The sequence below is a fragment of the Pleurodeles waltl genome, chromosome 1_2, assembly GCF_031143425.1.
Source record: "Pleurodeles waltl isolate 20211129_DDA chromosome 1_2, aPleWal1.hap1.20221129, whole genome shotgun sequence".
NCBI classification, from domain to species: Eukaryota; Metazoa; Chordata; class Amphibia; order Caudata; family Salamandridae; genus Pleurodeles; species Pleurodeles waltl.
In genome coordinates, this window is record NC_090437.1 from 345,785,885 (window position 1) to 345,808,834 (window position 22,950).

General features: G+C 43.0%; 1 protein-coding gene across 15 annotated transcripts in view; it reads left to right on the forward strand.

The window, feature by feature from the left end:
• Positions 1-22,950, forward strand: part of BNC2 (basonuclin zinc finger protein 2) — a 1,044,043-nt gene that overhangs the window by 519,491 nt on the left and 501,602 nt on the right. The gene's annotated exons all lie outside the window — the stretch shown is intronic.

The window sequence follows — 22,950 nt, forward strand, 5'->3', positions numbered from 1 at the left end:
GCCTTTTCATGGTGGTTTCACCGCCATGAAAATGCTGGCGGAGAACAGGTGCAGGTGGCGACTGGGGTACCACTGCACTGCCCATGCCCTTAGCCCTTGGCATGGGCAGTGCAGGGGTTCCCATGCCAAGCAACCTCGCAGTGTTCACTGTCAGCCCTGCAGACAGTGAACATTGTGCATGTGCTAGTGCACCCTGCGGGCTACAGCATTGCCGGTGGCTCGATTACGAGGCGGAGACAATGCTGTAACCTGTTTCATGCTAGGCCGGCGGGTGGAAACCGCATTAACCATAAACCAATAGAATTTGTTGTTTTCCCTTGCACCCCCCACAGGAAGTCTACAAAGTTCTACATATTTTCTGTATTCATTTTGTTGAGAATGTTCAGAGGCAACCATATTTAGGAGTTTTGGTAAATTCGTATTGATTACAGTATAAGCTAAAATTGAGTAAATAACACATACCACAATCCATTGAATTTTGCATGTTTAACTAAAGTGTTTATCTCTGTGAATTGTGTTGGTTAGACATGGACATAATACAGACTTTATTCACACATGGAAAACTTATGTGAATCGGTCAGAAGTTCTTTTACATTAGCCAGTGTTATGGGTTTACTTTAGTGTGAATATGTTACAGTGCAGATTCCAGATTGTCGTGTTCTAGTGAATGCACTTGATTTGGGAGTCTATCTGTGTTGATGTAGTGTGTGCTTTTACTTATGGGAAAACACTACGGCCAGCAAGAGCTGAAGGTTGCCTGGAATGTCAGCCAGGGAAGTTGAGGCTGGTGCTGGCAGAAAGGTGTGTGTGGACGTTGTCTCTTTTCTAAGAACTGTTTGGGAGTGGCTAAAGACAAAGGGGGAGCTGTTTCCTTCAGCCCCTCAAAAACTGTGATAGTTGTCACTCCAAGGGTAGAATTCGCCTAGAAAACTTACCTGGAGGGGTTCTCATTATTATTATCGGAGAAGCCCTGGCTCCTGAATTATTGTCCCGGGTAAGGTGATCTGTTTACTCAAAACAGTGAAGCACTAACAGAAAGAGGAAGAGAACAGTGTATCACTGGTGTGAGAGTAAGTCCCTGCAACAGAGGATTGTGGGTGATTCCCCTGGAGTGGCTATGAGGAAGGTTTGATCATGTGTGATGGAGGGTGCCGTTCTCAGAGAAGATAGCTAGCAGTTAGTGTAGTACCACCTTGTTAGCGTCTGGAATTTGCTGAGTAACGGTGGTCGTAAGGGGAAAGTCAATTCTACACTTTTGAGGAAAAGATAAAGATCCGCTTTTCCATCTACTAAGGAAAGCATCTTTCATATCTTTGATATCTTATATCAGGATATGAACAGATAAAGTATTTCCCATTTGAGGAAATTATACGAGGCACCATAGTCCCTGTGCGTGCACTGTTGTGCTTTCCCTCAGAAGAGTACGGATATTAGGAGAAAGGGAAGTTGGAAGTGGGCCCTGATTGAGTGAGAGCGCCATTTTCCTAGGGTGGCTAGTCTTCAGGAAGCAGCTGTAGCTTTATTAAAGGTCACTACTTACATATACTATTTTAGGATATCGCTCCATCTAAGTTAGACATACCTTCTGTTCTTCATGGAAGGTTCTGCATGAGGGAAAGATATCTCTCGTAAGCATGATTAGAAATCTAGATTTTTATTAAAAATGTGGAAGTTGGCAGAAATCATAAACTTCTTTATTGCAACACCTCAGCAGTACCTCTATAGTCGGAATGATTAAGCAAAAAAGTCCAGTTCTAGAATCACCTTCTACTTATTTTTTTTTCCTCTCCTTAAACAATGGTCCTCTTTGTCTGCTCCAAGGTTAGCATATTATCCTGTTTACTTCTTTCCTTCCACTGTATGACTTATTCTCGACAAACATCCCCGACTTATGCACCTCTATTGCCTATCTCCCGTTGCCAAAGAGCAACAGTTAACATAATGCGTTGCCACAAAGGTATTATAAAAACAGCTCAGTCAACTTTACTATTATTATTTTCTGTCCTTTTTAATTTTGTGCAAAATAAAATTAACTTCCTCACACTATTCCCTGCTCTTTTTTAATCTCTTTCTCAGGTACACTGTTCTAATGGATGTTATGGGTGAGATAATGCTAGCCTCTGTGTCTTTAATAAAATCTAGATTATCTTGCCATTCTTAGAATAATTGATATCTTATGGCAAGAGCAAGTGCCTAGGCTACTCTTATGCATGTTTAAATTCCCAACTTTACTTAAGTAAAAATGTGCAAACACATATTTGCATTTGACCTGTCTGCAACCCTCAAAATGTCACTCCTGATGAAAACCCCCTGATTGCCACTGCACCTGTAGTTCAATATGTACCAAGCACAGTCAAATTCACAACAGACTCTCTTATTACCTTTTTTTTTTACCTCTCTCGCTATCTCTAGTGCTGATACCTTTTTAAATAGTTTCACATACAAAATAAAAAATTGTGACTCACCTGCGGGTCTGAACTCTGGTTCTTTTCTTATATGTCTATGTGCATCCAGCCACCTGCCAACTTTGATGTGTACAGTGGACTCATTAATAGGTTTAGTCCTTTTGTTGTTTAAAATATAGTCCACCTGGAGCATAAAAACTGTGACATGGTTGCTAAATTCACCCCAACTGTTAATTTGTGAAATATCTGTTAGTTGGCAAACCCTTCAGTAATCTGAAAACCTTTTCTACATCCCACATTGAAGTATACTTTGCCTTTGGTGGTCATCTGTTCCTAATGCTGTTCATCACTCTGCAAACCAAATCATCACTCCCTAAGGGCCTACCTTGCTTCAACTGATGACCCGTAGAGTCCCTGTGAAGTTGCAATTTATTGTTCAGTATGACAAACCTTGCTCAAATAAAGATGACAAACATTCATCAGTACCGCAGCATTAGTCTCCATGGGATCTATATCCTTGGCCAGGTCCTAACCTAACCAGACCTTCCATATTCCTTTCTATCTTTTCATTGTGTCTGGAACTGAAGACAACCCTGCTGCTTCTTGTTAAGGTCCTATAAATTCTCAAGAACACCCAATATCCTCCAGACAAGAAGGTACAGAGTACCATTTTCTGCTAAAGGATTTTTCTCTTTGACTTTTCCTAATCAGAAATCTTTTGTTATGGGAATCAAGTAAGTTACTTGAGTAGGCAGCTCAAGAATACCTGGGAGCCAAGGTTGATATTCACAGAAGAAAGTGACCAACACTATTTGGCATCCCCATGAGTAACACCCTCCATAGCATTTACAAAGGGAGGAAAATGATAACCAGTCATCTTCTTCCAATTTATTTTGCTCAGAAGCATTCACAGCCAAGGCTCCTGGATCTAGCTTCCAACTGAAATGTGTTCTCAACTGAATAATTAACCTCAAAGCAAACAGATCCACTTCCAATGGCCTCACTATCAACTGTGTTGTTTTAGCCCTGGGTCTAGCATCCAATCACTCAAATCCCTCAGCTCTAGACATTCCGCCTGCTGCCTGATTCTCCAGGCCAGAGAAATATTCCACATTGGTACCTATCTTTTATTCACAACAGAAATACCACAGTCCCTTCTTCAATTCCGGCAACTCTCTTGATCTAGGACCTTCTAAGCGATTTATGTATTTCACTGCTTTAACATTGTCCATCTTCAGTAATATTGACCAATTTCCAATTTGGCTTTGAAAACTCTGTTAGGACAAAAACTGGCCATAATTTCTCAACCATTTACATGTATTGCCTTCTGCTTGTCCAAGCATCCGCCACCAGTCTGTCTGCCCACATTTTGCTCCTCACCCATAATGACTTGCATGTGTCTTTATGAAAAAGTCTGGAATTGTTCCAGAAATGACACATCCATTCTAATGTTGCTAGGTTTTCTTTCGATCACTGAAGCTCATCTTTCACCTCCTCTGTAATCTGCACCCTATCTCTGTACTATAACCCTTTGTGCAAATTTCTTCCCTTAAACATCTGCAAAGCTCTGTAATTAGATCTAAGTGCTGGACCAAATCCCCCAGACTCTGACGGTATTAATATATCATTCAGATAAACTATCACCTCATGTCACTACCACCTCCTAGCCTTTGATGGGCCGCAATTGGCTTAGCACCTTTCTGAAACAACACAGTGCTGAAGATCATATGAACGGCAATCTTACAAACCTATACAACTGAATGTGAAGTATGCATTCTTTAGATACAACTTCACTAACTAGTCATGTTGATGTAAGATGTTGCTGAAGGAGAGAAGCGATAAGGAGGTGGACTTTGAAGACTGGAGGATTCCGTTTGCTTTGTTGATAGAAAGGTGCTGCTAAGATGAAGCAACACAGGAGTTTGTACGTACCACTAGCCTCTGGTCTTGCCATAAAAACTCATCCTTCGGTAATCTGTACTCCACAGCACTGTTCAGAGTACACCCCATATTATGTGTTATTTCCTCAGATCTACCCTACATGCTCCTATGAACATCAATGTTCTCGTATGGTAACTTTTCTGATTACTAATTCCCATTGTAATCGGTATACATTTCTCAGTAAGCAAGGGTATAGTGCCACCTGGGATACACTACGCATTGTAGTGTCTTTACACAGGATACCCCAGACTTCAAAGCACCACAATTTGTAACTATTTGTGTACTTTGATGATTTGATGAAGCAACAAGAACTGTTCCTAAAGTGTAAAAGGAGAGTGGCACTCCTTCCAGGAACAGCAGGGTATGAGAGTCTGTGCCTTGGAGCTTAACTTTGAAACAAATAACAAGTCTCTTACTCGCTTTTCTCCCTTGGATGTTTATGTCTGGGCCTGATTTCGCCAGTCAAACAAACTGCCTGATTACTGCATCTTGTTTTCTTCTCCCAGCACGGCTTGAACTGATGAATGCTGTCCCGGCAGCTTTCTGATTTATTAACTTACTGCGCATATATGAGTTTTATACATTTAAAGTAAATGTGATTTCCATTTTTAGAGAGATGTGAATAGTAGGTCTGACTTGAAGAAAAACACACACCTACCTCCTTGAAAAGTAGTGCGCAGTTTCTACAGCCAGGGTCGAACACAGTACCCTGAAACACGCTTTGCTCTGCTCAGCAGTACACATCATGGTCTACAACTTTTTTTAAATGGTGCTCAAATAAGACAGCTGTGGCATGAGCCTGTAGTCCGAAGTGTCACATCAAGAAAACTGGCTTCACACTAAGAGAAATGACCATTTGTTGAAGCGAAGCTAACCTTCTGGCCCATATTCCGAAAGAATCCCTTGTACACACAGTGGCCATATTAACCTAAACCGGTGACGCCTTGAAACCTGCTGGCATCGAGGGCATTTGGGCGGTGAAAGCAAGATGGAAGAACAACAATAACCTTTTCCTCATAAAGTCTGCTCTGCTGCATTTGTAGTTTCACTGTCTTGCAAATAAGATCTGTTACTCTTACCTACTCAATTGCACTCAGATTCACCCACATGGGAAGGCTGATTCCACCTTGCTGGTTGAGCACAGATCTCAAAAGCCAGGTTTTCACTCTGACCCGTTTTACCAATTGTATGTATGGATTTGCGTGTTTTAGACCAGCAGAATTTGACCAGGTAATTTCCTCATAGACCTGTGGGCCTTAATGTTTGGTTCATGGGTACCAACGTGAATTCGACGACGGTTTAGAAGATTAAATAGTATTTGGAGAATAATTAAATATATGTAAAATTAAAAACTTTAAAATGCTGTGCAAATGTGAAGGAATGTGATCGGAAGGCTAAAATTAAGCTGGTATCTTTAGCTCCAGGGAACAGCGCAAGTACAACAAAGTGTAATACAGACGATTGGTGGCTTCAATTGATGCACTAGTATGCTCGGAATGCGTTAGGAGCAAAAAATCCAGTGATAAGCAGGGGCCTAGCATAATACTTTGACTTCACATTTTTTGTTTTGTTTCTGAACTAAAGAAAATGTTTCAAAATGTTTGTATTTGTTTGATGTATACTTGTTTCAGTAGTTTTGTGGGGGGGTTGAGGTTCTTGCTTAGGCCAGGGTCTCCCACTTCCCGTACTGATTCACTGGGGATCCACAGAAGTCAAAAGGTAAAGAACTGCTAACATAAACAGTAGAAATCATCTTTTTTGTGGCTTGATAGCACATCTGTCTTTTACCTGTAGTTACCAATACTTCAACCAATACCCTAGAGTAGGCTTTAGCTCTTCTCCAGAATAATGATACTCTCTCACTTCACGCAATGGGTTGTGTGGGTGCATCCTTTCACCTCCTATGTAGTGCTTGAATGGCAATGCCCGAGGGACTATTTTATATCTAAAAAGTGCAGTGCATCATAACACATTATAACCTTATGTTATAAACAAATTAAATACAGTATGTAATCGTGTTTTTTTCACTGTAATGAACTTTTTCATATTTTAGTCGGAGCTTTTATTTTGTCTGCTGGAATGCTCCATTTACAAAGAAAACAAGCACAAGGATTCACGGTTTTGTTTTGGATACTCTGGCACACCAAAACCAGACCTATTGGTATGGCCAGTGCTTATTTTAGGTAGCAATTGCTTCAGTTTTGTCATTTCTTAGCACTCTAAACAACACATTTTTCTATTATCCAACTCACTGGCACTCGGATTGTTGAAAATAGAAAACTGAAAGGCTATCTCCACCCTCTGAGGATCATTTGAGCCTGAGATCTCGAGGTGTTATGTAGATCCCTGAACAAAGGTGTTCATGCAGAGCGATCTCTCAGTATGTCTGTTTGGAGTCAGGTCTTGTAAGAAACAGCAGAACTGCTCGGCGGCTTACCACACTAAAAGGCAATAGCAATACATTTATCATCTAGCACTTGCTACTGTAGTTTGCCATTTCACAGCACACGAAATAGCAGATGCTGCTGTAACTCAACTCAGTGGTATTCAGTTTATTGACATTGAAAAGATGAACATTCAACTGTACCCTGCAAGGATTCAGTCTTGAGATATGCAGGTCAAAGACAGATCTCAGTTGCAAGCGCATCACTTAGGCCCAATAAGCACGGAGTTAGGTTTTGTAAGGGCCAGTCCTGTCTCACCATAACATGCCTAACCATATGCCCTTAGATAAATCCACTACTGTTGCTTTGCCTCAGTTACCTTGCTGGCGAGTGCTTACAAATGAGACTGGGTCGCATTCAATGTTATACATTCACGTCTGCCGCTTCTTCCATTTTTTACTTCATGCAACCCTGGTTTAGGGCAATTCTAACCTGCATTCTCAAAATAAGTATTTGTTAAGACGAACAAGATGCAATTGACAACGTATTCTTTTGGTTGAGATATAGCACATTCTCTCTGCTAATTGTACGCCAGCATCTTGTATTATAATTATACAGTGGTGACTGCATGGCTCCTATTAGGAGTTATGATAGCCAGTATTTTTCTGTGTTCTCGCTCCATACGTCTGTTTGTTTTGTTCATATATAACATATTTCCATATATTCTTCGGCTGGATCTCTGTGCCATCAGCCGGGCAATGTGAATGCCACCCAGCTCCAGCCTATCCAGGTTACAAGCCACAGTGAGCTTCCACAGACCTGGAGTAAATGTATAGGTTAAATGACCCCTTTTGTAATTTTTACTTCAGCACTGTGAATTTCTGTTTGAACTTCATCTTTGGGAAGGGCTGCCTTTCTCTTGGAACAGAGCCCAAAGAATCATTCTTGGCCAAAATCCACTCCAGCCTTACTTCTGCATTCCATCATCTGAATTCAAGAAGACAGGCTCATGGTCATCTTAAGAGGTGGAACTAAAGATCCTGCAGCTCTTTTAGCAGCATCAGTAAAAGAAGTGCATTTTACCCACAGTGCAGCAGAACACATGGTAGACGGTTTGGATGGATGGATTGATGGATGTGTAGTTGACTACATTTGTTGCCAGGCACTAATAGAGGCCAGAAGCAGCTGAAGAGAAAAATAGCCATAGAGTGGGAGATGCAGGTTCACTGCTGGCAGTCATGGCGGGAACAGGTGAGCTTTGAAAGGCTCATTTTATTTTTCAAGACGAAAATACATTTTTGGACAACCTTAGAAAGTCTTTTTACAATTTTGGACTAATAGAAAAGCTCATTTCCAAAAGAAAATTAAATGAATGCTGTGTGATGTCTTGTTCTCCGAGGATCAGTCCTCCAGGTTGAATGGTGTGCCTGCACAGACATAAACATCCCTAGTGCCTTTTGAACCCTTCTCATTTTTCACAACTTTGACAGCATATTCCACAACACTTTGGTTGTATACTATGCATAATGCACCATATGCAGTTTCATCTGGAAATTAACATATCTTATTGTGTGTGGAAAAGCATGTGCTATATACCCCCATTCTGTATGTGACTCTCAGGAAAACAACTACTGTGTCTGACGAATAAGGAAGACTCCATACCTCATGACTCAGTTAACTTTTAGGAGTTTTAGCAGTTTCTCAGAATCTCGGATCGCTACCAAGTATCTCTGCTGTAAGTGAGAAAGTGAGGCACCCCATTTTTTGGAAGTTACCATTGCCTGCCAAATGCAAAAAGTGTTATTAACCACTAGGAAGGGGAAACCAATGGATCAAAATCACCATCATTCTCTAGCACCTAATAAGTTATTTGGCCATATTGTAATGTTGGGGTCGAGGGTCACGGTGCATCTTATCCAGGAGCAGAAGTTCCAAAAGGGGCAACAGCTTTCACAGCTCCCCAGTGTAGGAAGCTGGCCTGGTGTGTGGTGAGCTCCTATGATGTTATCACCTTATATCCAGGTTCAGGTATCCCCTATTAGTGAAGTGTAGGCAGTGTGTAGGAAGCCAGGGCTCTCTAGAGACAGCTATAGGTGAGCAGCCAAGACGTATCCAGGAGACATGCAAAGCTTATGCAATACCACTATAGTCACACAGCACTATCACACATGAAAGAACCACACAGTGTTACAAAAATAAAGGTACTTAATTATGGTAACACAACTACTACAATACTAATAGGCAGTCCCCCAATTGGGGGTAAGTAAACACACGATTATACATACACATTAGCAACCAGTAAAGAGCATAAAAAGCAATAAGCATTGGCAAAAGTAATAGGAAACAGTGAGGGCCCTAGGAGAAGATCAAACCATATTCTAAGTAAGTGGGATGCAAGATACAGTCCCCCACCCAGGGATGTGGAATTGTTAGAGGGGAGCTGGAGGAACTAGAAACCCCAAGAGGGGAGTACCTGAGTGACCCCCAGCCACCAGGAGAGCAGAGGTAAGTACCTGGGTTTTCCCCAAAACCAAAAGGAGGACGTAGGGAAAGGCTTGTGCAAGACCCAGACCATACTGAAAGAACCCAAAGGTGGATTCTGACAGAAGAGGACCTGCAGAGAAAGGGGACCAGGTCCAGTTCATGATGGAGTGTCCGGTTGTGGTAGGAGCCACTACTCACCCTTCTGTGGATACAGGACCAAGTTGCCGAGGGACGAAGAAGACCAACAGTGCAGCACAGGGGATAAAGAGGAGTTCCTGGAGTGATGCAGAAAGTGTCCCACATTGTCTGTTGGGTTGCAGTTGGTTAGTGGTGCTGGAGAACCACCAAGAAGCCGTGGCAAATGCAAAAGGAGAAGAAGACAAGTTGCAAGGCTGAAGAGGACCAGCAAGGCCCAGGTGACTCGACCCAAGGAGGGGAGTCCGGGGTGATCCTCAGCAGTCAGGAGAGTCACAAGAAGAGGAGGGAGCCCCCACAGGTAACCAACTGGCAGCAGGAACAGCAGTCGTAGTGAGGCCCCTTCAGCACACCAGAAGAGGAGTCCCACATTGCTGGAGCAGCAGAGAGTAGACTAGACTTAGCAAAAAGAAGTGTTGGGGCCGGGGCTACACACAGCCTGAAGATCCGTTGGAGCAGGAGCAACCAAGCTTTGGTAGCTGCAAGAGTCGCAGTGCACAGGGGCACTGTCCTGGAAGGAGAGGCAAATGCTTATCGTCTCCCAAGTTGGATAGCTGGTAAAGAGGAACAAGGGGTCTTCTCCAGACCACCACCTGTGATGCAGGATCCATGCAGTTCCAGAGGAGTGCAGATCCATGAAGTCGATAGTCGTTGCAGTTGGTGCCTGCAGATGCAGGGGAGTGACTCCTTCACTCCAAAGGAGATTCCTTCTTACTTCTTGTGCAGGCTGAAGACTCACCGCCCTCAGAGGATGCACAGCCGGGGGTAATGTTGCAGTTGCTGGAAGGAGCTGGAGAAACAATGTTGCATAGCGGACTTGTCACTGAAGTTGCAGATTGTCGGTTCCTGGAGAGTCCAGTTGCATTCCTGGTGGCCAGAAGATGAAGTAAATGATGCATAGGACTCCTGCTGGAATCTTGCACATTGGATCTGAGAACCCACCCAAGAGGGAGACCCCAAATAGCCCAAGAAGGGGAGTTTGTCACCTAGCAGGGTGACCACCTATCATGAGGGGGCAGTGCATTGCCTACCTCATTCAGCCACTCAGATGCTCTCTGGGTCCTCTGCCCATCCTGGATTCAAGATGGCAAAATCAAGTGGCCACCTGGAGGAACTCTTGGCACCACCCCTTGGGTGGTGATGGACGGGGGGTGGTCACTCCCCTTTCTTCTGTCCAATTTCACGCCAGAGCAGGGACCATGGGTCCCTGGTCTGATGCAAACCGGTTTATGCAAGGAGGACACCAAATGTGCCCTTCAGTGCAAACCGGTGGCATGGGGAGGCTACGCTTCTCCCAAACATTGTAACACTTATTTCCAAGGGAGGGGTGTTACCTTCCTATCCCACAGGAAATCCTTTGTTCTGCCTTCCTCGGCCTGACCTGGTCAAGCAGCAGGAGGGCAGAATCTTGTCTGAGGGGTGGCAGCAGCACGTGCTGCCCAGAATACCCCAGAAGGCTGGTAGGAGCAATGCTGGGAGTCTTCTAAGGAGCCCCCAGAATGCACAGGATCATACAACCAATACTGGCAACAATATTGGGGTATGATTCCGACATGTTTGATACCAAACATTCCCAGGTTCGAAGTTACCACTACAGGGAGTGCAGAATTATTAGGCAAGTTGTATTTTTGAGGATTAATTTTATTATTGAACAACAACCATGTTCTCAATGAACCCAAAAAACTCATTAATATCAAAACTGAATATTTTTGGAAGTAGTTTTTAGTTTGTTTTTAGTTTTAGCTATGTTAGGGGGATATCTGTGTGTGCAGGTGACTATCACTGTGCATAATTATTAGACAACTTAACAAAAAAAAATATATACCCATTTCAATTATTTATCATTACCAGTGAAACCAATATAACATCTCAACATTCACAAATATACATTTCTGACATTCAAAAACAAAACAAAAACAAATCAGTGACCAATATAGCCACCTATCTTTGCAAGGACACTCAAAAGCCTGCCATCCATGGATTCTGTCAGTGTTTTGATCTGTTCACCATCAACATTGCGTGCAGCAGCAACCACAGCCTCCCAGACACTGTTCAGAGAGGTGTACTGTTTTCCCTCCTTGTAAATCTCACATTTGATGATGGACCACAGGTTCTCAATGGGGTTCAGATCAGGTGAACAAGGAGGCCATGTCATTAGATTTCCTTCTTTTATACCCTTTCTTGCCAGCCACGCTGTGGAGTACTTGGACGCGTGTGATGGAGCATTGTCCTGCATGAAAATCATGTTTTTCTTGAAGGATGCAGACTTCTTCCTGTACCACTGCTTGAAGAAGGTGTCTTCCAGGAACTGGCAGTAGGACTGGGAGTTGAGCTTGACTCCATCCTCAACCCGAAAAGGCCCCACAAGCTCATCTTTGATGATACCAGCCCAAACCAGTACTCCACCTCCACCTTGCTGGCGTCTGAGTCGGACTGGAGCTCTCTGCCCTTTACCAATCCAGCCACGGGCCCATCCATCTGACCCATCAAGACTCACTCTCATTTCATCAGTCCATAAAACCTTAGAAAAATCAGTCTTGAGATATTTCTTGGCCCAGTCTTGACGTTTCAGCTTGTGTGTCTTGTTCAGTGGTGGTCGTCTTTCAGCCTTTCTTACCTTGGCCATGTCTCTGAGTATTGCACACCTTGTGCTTTTGGGCACTCCAGTGATGTTGCAGCTCTGAAATATGGCCAAACTGGTGGCAAGTGGCATCGTGGCAGCTGCACGCTTGACTTTTCTCAGTTCATGGGCAGTTATTTTGCGCCTTGGTTTTTCCACACGCTTCTTGCGACCCTGTTGACTATTTTGAATGAAACGCTTGATTGTTCGATGATCACACTTCAGAAGCTTTGCAATTTTAAGAGTGCTGCATCCCTCTGCAAGATATCTCACTATTTTTGACTTTTCTGAGCCTGTCAAGTCCTTCTTTTGACCCATTTTGCCAAAGGAAAGGAAGTTGCCTAATAATTATGCACACCTGATATAGGGTGTTGATGTCATTAGACCACACCCCTTCTCATTACAGAGATGCACATCACCTAATATGCTTAATTGGTAGTAGGCTTTCGAGCCTATACAGCTTGGAGTAAGACAACATGCATAAAGAGGATGATGTGGTCAAAATACTCATTTGCCTAATAATTCTGCACTCCCTGTATATAGCTCAACACAGGTAGTGAGACCTGTGTCCAGTACATGGTTAAAATGGCTTCCCTGCACTTAGGAAGTTCAGTGAAATGGAGCTGGAGTTCATAGGGGCACCTCTGCTCATGCAAGGATGCCCTCATACACAGGTACCTGCACCCTGCCTTCTAGGCTAGGAGGGTCTACCATAGGGGTGACTTACAGTGACCTGGTGTAGTCACCTGTGGTGAAAGGGTGCATGCACCTTTTCACGCAGTCTGCAATGGCAGGCCTGCAGACACATTTTGCATGGGCTCCTGGGGGTGGCACAATACATGCTGCAGCCCAGGGGGATCTCCTGGTGCTCCAATGCCCTGGGTACCTAAGTACCGTATCCTAAGGACTTATGAGGGGGCACCAGTATGCCAATTGTGGGGTGTCCAAAATCCTAGGCAACCAAATGTAGAGAGATGGGAGAGCACAATCACTGGAGTCCTGGTTAGCAGGATCCCAGAAGACAGTCAAAGCATACTGACAGCAGGCAAAAAGTGTGACTTTCCAACACTCAGCTTCAGCTGCTATTGCACTAGCAAATCAAGCCCATCTCCCTGGTTGGGAAGGCTTAAGTCATTTGTGTACCAGAGAGCATTAACCTTGTACTTGAGAGCCAACAGGAGCGATGTAGTTTTCTGTCTTTCACCAACCCCACCAATGATCACATACACACGACTATGAGGAATAGTGGTAGATACAGAGAAGGGGGAATAGAATAATGGTAAAACAGACTATGAACTCCGCCACTCTGACTCGTACTTTTGCTGAACACAGAGGTCTGAAAGAAGTAGTGGATGGTCTGAAGTCAGTAAAAGATCTTTTGGTCATAACAGTCCTGCACTTTATTTTAACAGTGACTGCACTTTGTGTGACTTATTATTCTTAAAATGTGTTAATTAATGTTCTCTCTATGGATAGGACAGCTACCAAGTGTTTTGTCACGGCATATTTTACATTAAGATGACCTATGTTTCCACTTGACTTATGTCATTGTAAAGTAATTCAAAAACATTAATATTCTATGATCCCTACCTTAAAAACTCATATAAATACTACTGCTGGTATTAATACGTTACACACATGTACACAAATGAATGATGTGTGTATCATAGTTCTGACTTAAGAATCCTTCCTGTTCCATTACAATCCTAGAAACTTTCAAATATTTGAAAGTTTTTCACAAAGTTATTTTACTTTTAGAGTGCTTCTCTTTATTGCCAGTGCTACAAACATCTCCAACAGGAAACAGCAGTTCTTTATAAAGGATATCCTAAATCTGCCCTGCAAAAACCTGGCTGCAGTAACATTGCATCACGGTAGCCTGGTAAAGATACTGTGGGCCATAAGGAAAGTTTGACTCAGAAATTGAAGATGGCTGCCACATCTTCAAACTACTCGGGAGTTAATGGTCTGCTGAGAATTGTAGTTCATCATTTAGAGACTGTTGCACAGTGCATTCTCAACGCACACAAAGCCTCTCTAGATCGCACCAATACTCTCCAAGGACAGCCAACCTTTCTATCCCTGAGATGGACTGAGCGTGAGAAAATGTGGGTTACTTTTCCTTTGTGCTTGCCAAATAGTCGATGGTAAGCCGTTTCTCCATCTATGCATCCAGACACTGTAGCACTGTGGAACTGAGCCTGTCTTTTCCTTGTACCACTGTGAAAATAGAAGTGGATGAGAAACTTTCCTGGTGTTGCCATTCCACAAATTCAGTTCGTCAGGGGCAGCTGCTCTGCAATGGCAGAGGAGGGTCGCCATCCTGGCCAAGAGCCAGGAGATGAAAAAAATAAAATAATAGTTTATTATTGTTGTATTTGTTTAATTTTTCATGTGCTGGTTCAGCCTGCACTGTGGGGAGGGGCTGGGTCATGGGTCAGAGGAGGGGGAAGGAGGAGAGAGTGCACCTAGGTGCACAGCTGTATTTGGCTGGCTGTCTCAGGCCAGGCAAACACACATGCACACACAGGTTTCTCCAGCCTCGCTGTGTCCACAGCCAGACTGGAGAAACTGCACAGACCCCAGGGTTGTGTCTGAGCGGAAGTCCAAGCCACTCAGACCAATCCTGATGCTGCTTTCACGCTAACTTCAGGATGAAAGCAGCACAAGGAGTGTTTGGGGACCTGTGCTGGTGTCCCAGTGAATGCTGGGACATCAAAAGAAGAGTACACGGCAGCGGGAAGCGGCGAGCTGCTGCGACGAGAAAGGTAAGTGTTTTTGTTTTTTTTTAACTGGTTTCCTGCATCCCAGTCATTCCCCTCCCCCCCTTAACATTTGCAGCGACAGCTGCAGTTCTTACCCTGTTTTGGTGACTCTAGTCAAAGGTTTAATAGGGCAAAACAATCAACATTATTCTATGAGTTCCAGTTTGATAAACATGAGTATTTCACCTTGGAGCTGAACTGCACTTCTCCTGTGTGAACTCACCTATAAAGTTTATCCTGCTCCTAACTCCATGCTATGCGCCGGCTTCAAATCACACTACTTATTAGGAAGGGATGTTACTGAAATGGCGAAGACCGCCATTTCAGTTACTGTGACCTGTATTACAAACCAAAGTAATGAGTAAGCATGTTTTTCCAAGTCTCCAGGACACAGGCATCTCTTGTTTAGAACGCACCAGAAAGTGAACAGGTGACCGACCGATGGCAGCAGTGCCTGTTGAGTATAGCCCTACTGCCAGTGCTTTTGAAGACTCAGCACTGATTGTAATTCCAGTCTCTCAGTCATATTCACAGATCCAGTAGTATCCGACTAGACCGTCCTCCCACCATGATAAAATTATAAAGGGTTGAAATAGGACATAAGATCTCCCCTGGATATGTATGTTTGTTGCCAGTCTCCCTTACCTTGGAGACCTTCTTGGCTGCTCTGAGTCCCAGACTGAGGGAGAGAGACTAAGTTCCGTTTTGGTGCAATGACTCTCCAGTCCTATCTGGTACTGCCAGAAGTCGTATTCTACTTGATAACATACTGGCCCAGCCCCTGCCAATGGGCTTAAAGAAAGATGGAGAAGATAAGAGTCTTTGATTTGACCATTTTTTAAACATAATCTATTAAATCCCTCTACATACAGAATTACAACAGCTGCTCAGTCATGCCAGATAATGGAATTTCGTTCATTCGGTGCTGCTACCTTCCAAACTGACCTTTGGACAATCAGTACTTTAGATTGCTTCAAGGGAAGTGTCTCCTACCATCCGTGCTTCTAACCTTTATCTTCTCTGCCTCTGCTTTGATCTCTCAGTCCAAGACACTTTATGGGGAATCTAGAGAGCCTGCTCATATCTGAGTGTGCAACTGAGGCTTTGGACTATTCAGGCACACTTTGGACCATAAACCTTTAATCTTCAGGTTGTACCCAAAAGAGGTGGAAGTTTGTCATCCAAATATGTTGGGGCTTCAGCCATGATGGCTTTTTAAATGACGCTGTTTGTTGTGAATATGATGTGGAAAGTCAGAGAACCAGTTAAGTTCCTTTAGCGTAGGGGTGATGTGGTCATAGCTGGATGGTTTTTTCAAGTGAGATGCCCAGCAAGTTGTAAAATGTTTTCTATTTCCTCTTCTCTGTTACTATTTAGATTTTTTTTAATGTTATGTCATCATAGTCTTTTTTTTAAAGTTTTTTTACTTGCTTCTTTCCTATACTTTTACTTTCTTCCCATATTTCTTAGTTATATTCTTGCAGTTTTTACTTACATTTTTCTGTTTTCTGTCCTGTACTCCAAGTTTTTCAACAGAACATCTAGTCATTATTTTCTTATTTTTTCAATTTTTAGACAGTGTTTGTTCTTGTATATATAAGCATGCCATACCGCGTTAGTGTAAAAGACTAATCAATTTATAAATGCATTAATTTATATTTTTCATTAATATCTCTTTTCACCCCGTTCTGGCCTCTGTTGCTAAGAAAGAAGATGTCTTGCACCATGATTGGTCAACACAAATGCTTCTTCATTGAAGCCACAAAACTCTTGAAATACCCCTATTCTACATCACATTCCATCCACTCATTATGGTCTGGCTTGAGAGTGCAGCTGTCACCAGACAATTATGTGAAAATCACCAGGAGTGGGACGTTGGTTCTGCCCACATGTTGGGAGCCAGGAGTACATGTTTTGATTGGTCAGAAGTTGTGTGCTTCCACAAAAACGTTTTTGCCCTGCACACGGCTGTGATCATTTTCATTTATTCAGCCCCCTGAGCTTGAATAGTCAGGGGCACACACATGCAATTGTCATGCTAAAAAGGGTCTTAGATCACTAGATAATTTATGGTGTTTTCCTCTGGCAGCAACACAGATAGGAGGGCAGCCATTAACCTATTTTTGTAGGTCTTGCTTGACGGCGCAACTGTCACCTGACTGTTTAACCTACATCAATATTATTTTACAGTTCTTTTCTTTCCCAAAAATACATATCCATTCTCATGCTATCTACGTGTAATGCTTCACATTCCCATGCAGCATTCCTTAAAGCCGGACCTATTGTCATTGCCACTACTTGTTTTTTAAATGTATAAATACCGCTCCATGTATCCAGCTTCAACTAGTGACATTCCTCAACAAAACAGAGCAAGAACTGAAAACTCACTCACACTCATAAATACACAAAATTATAGAGGTGACTGTCACATTCGTAGCTCACACACCACCAATCACTGCCATGCAAATGGATGTGATTATTAAATAAACCCTTTAATTTAGTTAAAGATGCTTGACTGTGAATTCGCCTACCTCTTGTGTTTCCTCCTCATACTAGCTGCTTGATGGATGTGCCTTTCTCCAATACTATATGTAAAGGGCTGTGGTTCCTGAGGCAATTTGAAAAACAGCCTGCTCAGCTGAAAGCTTTGTACTATGTAGTAACTGTGAAGGGTTCCTTGCGTATTCTCTCATGATCTCACCCTGCACTGCTTGCATTCCTGTGAGAATACATTCATGACCAATACTAGAATCTTGTGTAAAGAGGTCAGTAGGTGCATTCTGCCGGTGCTTGGGGGTACAGACTCCATAGCAGGTGCCTGGTGCAGCCCCTTGACAGTTAGCTCTGTGCCTCACAAAGTCATTTTATGCCTTTAATGTTTTTAGACTCCTGGAAAGCCTGTAGTTGTAGTTTTTTACACATTTTGCTTGCATGTTCTTGCCTCTTCTCCCACATCTATTCTGTTTTTATGTAGCTCTGCTTGTTAAAAATGTGAGCTTAGAGCCCCTGAAGGCAGTCGTATGATAGGATAGCTGCCACCAGGATAAATGTGTATATCTGAGGACCTTTTCTCAGTGTCATTCTTCACATCTCTACTGTTGGCTCGGTACTGCTACTACAGCCTTTCTGCAAGGTACTGGTATGCAGGCTTTGCCACAATCTGCCAAAGGGACATTTATCGGCAAATAAGGCACATTCAAAATGGCCTCCCAGGGAGAAAAGCACACCCCACTTTCAGGATCAATGTTTGCAAGTTCACTTTTCTGTTCAGGTAGTTAAACAATCACGACGATTTGAAAAATGCACATGTCCTCTAAGTTTACACAAGCTAGCTGAAAGAAGTATTTATTTGGATGACTGTCACTGTTTGGAAGGTTGAGTAAGAGTGACTGTGCGTACCATATGGCATAACATGCCAGGCCACTTATTGCGAAATATCTGTGTATAGTATTATTTTTGTATATATTGTGTTCCCTTTCGGTTTTCGTTCTGAAACATACAGTACTTTGATATATTACCTTGTTTAACTTCTGTATTTCATCTGTTCTACACGTTGTGTATGGGTCACTATTATTTTTACTCTCAACGGCCATCTTGCTTGATTTCATGAACCATGTATTTTTGTATTGCTTCTACGGGGTTGTGGGACTCTCGTGCTTGGTTCATGCTACGTGAACCCTCAAATAAATAGGCCTGGGTGCAGGAAAGTGTTAAAAACACGTCCGCTTCAAGTAGTTCAACAATGAGCCGAACGCCATGGAGCGCCATTCACAAACAGAAAGCACAAATGTCCACGAACAATAGCGAGGGGATACCTGCCTGCTCAAGTTAAAAAATATATTGCATGATGCTGGAATTGGTATGTTTATACCAGTTTGTAATTTTTGCCAGTGGTTGCAGGTGGTTTGCATCAGTACTCATTTTTGCGGACCACCGCTTATTTTTCATCATCAGTCTTTGGCCCAAAGCAAGTGAGAGAAAAGCAGAAAATTGAGAATCAAAGAAGAGAAAGATGGGACAACAGTGAGAAAGGGAGAAAAACGGAGATGAAAAGGCACCTTCAAGAGTGCGGTAAAGAGACGGGAAGGGTATTGACCCGGAATATTAAAAGCAGAATATCAATGGCACAGAATATCAAGAACAAAATACGGAACCCAAAATATCAACAAATACGTTTAGCTTTTCTCTAACTCCACAGACATGTTTTTATTCGTATATACACTAACACTTACGTCTCTCTTTAAGGTACGCAGACGTGGAGTTGAGAATAGTAAATCTACACTTCCCTGTTTGGTCCTTCTGGTGATCCATATAGTAGTATAACCACAGTAAGTGTAGGGTAGTGGAGAAAGTTGCCTCTTGGCAAATAAGCGCTATTTCCTCTGTAATTTCTGTCTGGGTTGAGCGCTAACCAAACACTGAAGAATGCTTTATCTCAGCTGCTAAATTGCCCTGTTGACTCAGTGTATGAAACAACAGTGACGAGCACAGGCATGTGAAGACTTTGACGAAGATTTAACAGACCAGCAGCGTGAAGTGTTCTGCGGGCTAACTGTTTTAATGGCTTCCTCTCAGATAGTGCTTAGCTCGCCCAAGCGCCAGTTAATAATTTACCCCTCCCGAGAGAGACACGGGAGGCAATCACACTGCCGGGAGGCGCTCGCGCACATGTCGCTTCGCTGCCGCTCACGCTGACGGAGCGCCGTGCCACTGGATGAGGCACGTGAAGCCTTGTAAGCGCTAAATTAAGCATGGCGCTTTTCGGAAAGAGCAAATGGTTCCTCTGCTGTTCCTGTGTCGCAGCACTACAAAGTCTACTGTTAGCACCCATCTACTGCGCATCACGGCCAGCGAGCACTTTGATACACGTTGCCCTCACTGGGCCTGATTCACAAGGGTGTTCACGCAGTGCTTGAAATGGAAAAATACAAGTGCAGGTACTCTGTACTGGAGTACATGTTTCTGAGAAGTGCCGGTACACATCAATTAAATGTATTACGTTTTTTCCAAGAAGAGCAGGTACTCTCCTTCTCAAAATAAAAAAAAGTGCCGGTACTCATTACCGGACAGTACCGGCCCATTTAAAGCACTGTGTTCACGCACCTGTGTTTGGTCCAGGTAAGAGAAAGATCGGATGTTTCTGGAGTCTTAAAATTCCACGTTCGTAAATTGCATCTCTAAGGGTAGACATTATATAAATGTGTCATATTTTGTGCATACCCGAATTCAGTATTAACTTTGTGTGAAGTAACTGGAGGTCATGTAAAGCGCCCAAATACTTTCGGGTCGAGTTCGCGCTATATCAAAGCGCAAAAACAAAACTGGATAGTGCCTGTCCCGGCAGCTTACATGTGTATACGAATCTTCTTTCAACTCTCAACTTTGTGGATGTTCACATGTCACTTGCAGGTTTTCTGGAGTTGTCAACCTATGAATGTAGACACATTTGCTCCTGTTGAAGGGCGGGAGTGAGTGCCTTTGAGGATGAGAACATGGATTATACAGTCACATTTATACGGGTATTGGGTAAAGTGTTTCTCCAAGGGTATGTAGTAGTTACAGGTGCCAATGCACATAAAATAGACATATAGAACTATCCATCTTGTGGGAATTAAACAGCCATGCCTTTTCATACATTGAACAATCCCAGAGGTCTCTGACTGCTGTAGATTTACAGGGCTATGCACGTGACTGTTTGTGGATCCATGGAAAATAAAAAATCTTTTCAAAACGTAGATGTTTTAATTGTAAGTACATACACTCTTCCCTACTACACTAGAGTAGCATGATCCGGTGCTCAACTCTGATATCGCCTAGCTGTGCAATCAAGATAGTTGCATGCCTGGAAAGGATGGACAATAGGTGTCACCTTTGAAGTTCTATTAGACTACTACTGCATGACCATACTGGTTATTCAGTTTCAAGGTTTTTTCTCCTGTCCGAGACATGGGTCACGGGCATGGTAAGCAAGTGAAGAGATTTGTTTTATTGTCCTTTTGTGCGGTCATCAACAGATTTGTAGATCTCTTATCTCACCACTTTTTCCTCTAATTCAGTCCTGTTTTAAGCTGAAGTGTGAGGAAGTCCACACTCCAGGAGACGTCCTACTACTAGCAAGAGGCATGACTTGTGTACTCTGTGAGAGGGGGAACCCTAAAAAGGTCTTCTCAATGTGTGGCCTCGAGAGGGTTTCTGCCCCTATCCCCCTTTCCAAGGCTCTACCTGTGGACATCATAGATTTATTTCTGAGGAGCAGTGTCTGCACCTAGGGATACTACTCTCATGTAAATAAAGTCCACTTAATTTTGGTATGAGAGCACCCTTTGTATTTATTTCATTATGGATATGAATGAGAACAAAGCTGTTTTTGAAGTACTAATTATGAATATTGGAATTAGGTGGACATGCATTGATCAATTGATCACAATAACGTTTGGTGCATATGTTGTTAATATCTTTTTGTGTAAAAGCTTACTGTAGGAAGAAGGGTCCCTGCCACAAGGTAAGCCACTCCTCCACTACTTGTCCTCTTCCTTGCCCCTTTGTCCCTGCAGCCTGCCTTAAATGAATACACAAGGCCTTCTATCAGTGCTAAACCCTGGAACATGTATCTGCAAATCTTTCTCAATCCATTCTTTGAGTGTGGCACTCTGGTTTACCCAGGATTCTCAGAGATGAGCAAATAGAATACTTACAATGAAACAGAGATGCAGGGCTCCTGCCTCATGCTTTCCTTGGTATCGAGCGGTGTAGTGAACGCTGTCCCTTCAATACACTCAGAATCATAAGTTCCATAATTTAATTATTCCAATTTAATTGTTCCAGTGTTTAATTTGTAAAATAATTGTTGCAGGAGCTTACAGTTTCGTTCAGAAGCCCGCAGCCAGTGCTCTAAAATTCTCAGAGTGCGGAATACTAATGCTGCGTATTCTTGATTTCTTCTCAAGGCCTCCTGAATCTAACGCCAGACACTGACTGCCCTAGCTCACACTTGCAACTTCTTTTTCATCTCTGCTTTCTCCTTTCATAACTGTTGGCCCTCGTTTTCTTCCTCCTTTTTCACCATTGTGTTTTTTCTCTCTCTTATTCTGGATCAAAGCTGGTCAAAGAAAAAAGTGCAGGTCACCAAAAATGAGCTTCACTTGCAGCCATGGCTCAAATTAAGCAGAAGTGTCCCCTGGCCCTGCCGTTTTTTTTAGAGGTCCAACACTTGGCAGGTTTAAGTGCTAGTAGGAACCAAGAGCTCAAAGAGATTCTGGTGTATGTCGTTGGAGGCTGCTGGCCTACTTGCTCCCAGCGTTGCACGTTAGCCAAGAGTGAGGTCATGCAGTGTCTTATGGATTAGGCACTCCTTCTTGAATTGTATTCTCTCATAGATCGGGACTCAGTATAAGGTCTTTGATGCATGCGTCTCGTTCTGCGTCTCTTACTGCATCTCTTACTCTTCGAAGTATGGCATGGGTTTGGTTAACAATTCACTGTTGATCTAGAAATTGACCAGAGGATGGTTTGCTACAAAAAAGCTTCATAGTATGTGGGAGTTTGGTGCTCAAGCAGTACAAGAGATTGAGTTTGTAGCTCCTAGTGAGGTCTGGTTTTCTGATTAGTTGATGAAAGCCTTGACTGTCCCAAAACATGTGAAGCCTTCAGTATAGGTTTTGGCTTGGTCATTTCAATACTGAGGTGACATAGAATGAAAGCCTGTTAAATAGTGTAAGATGTGTTAATGAAGGTTAGGGATAGCTCCTGTCAAGGCTATTTTCTTGGGGTGGTAGACCAAGTTGTAGACAGAACATGAGGGAAAGATAGGGATGCATATTTTTAGCATGGAGTAAAGAAATGGAGTAAAAAAAAGTGGTCTTGTCTTTCCTAGAACTAGAGAAAGTCATAATGCATGAAGCCACTCCTTTCCCTGTTGCATTTTTCCCTGTATCTAGTGAGGATGTGGAAGTTTGATGAGAGAGCCCTTCCCGGTCTAGGAATGTGTTCTACAAGCTGGTCAGGACTATGGGAGAAAGTCTGACGAAGTTTGGTAGATTTCAAGCTGGAGTGTATTTGTAACATTGTCACTTGAAGTGAGAAAAGCCTTCAGTTGAAGGGACAAATGCAGAGGAATCACAAAGATGCTGCACGTTACAGTTGCTAGACGATGAAAT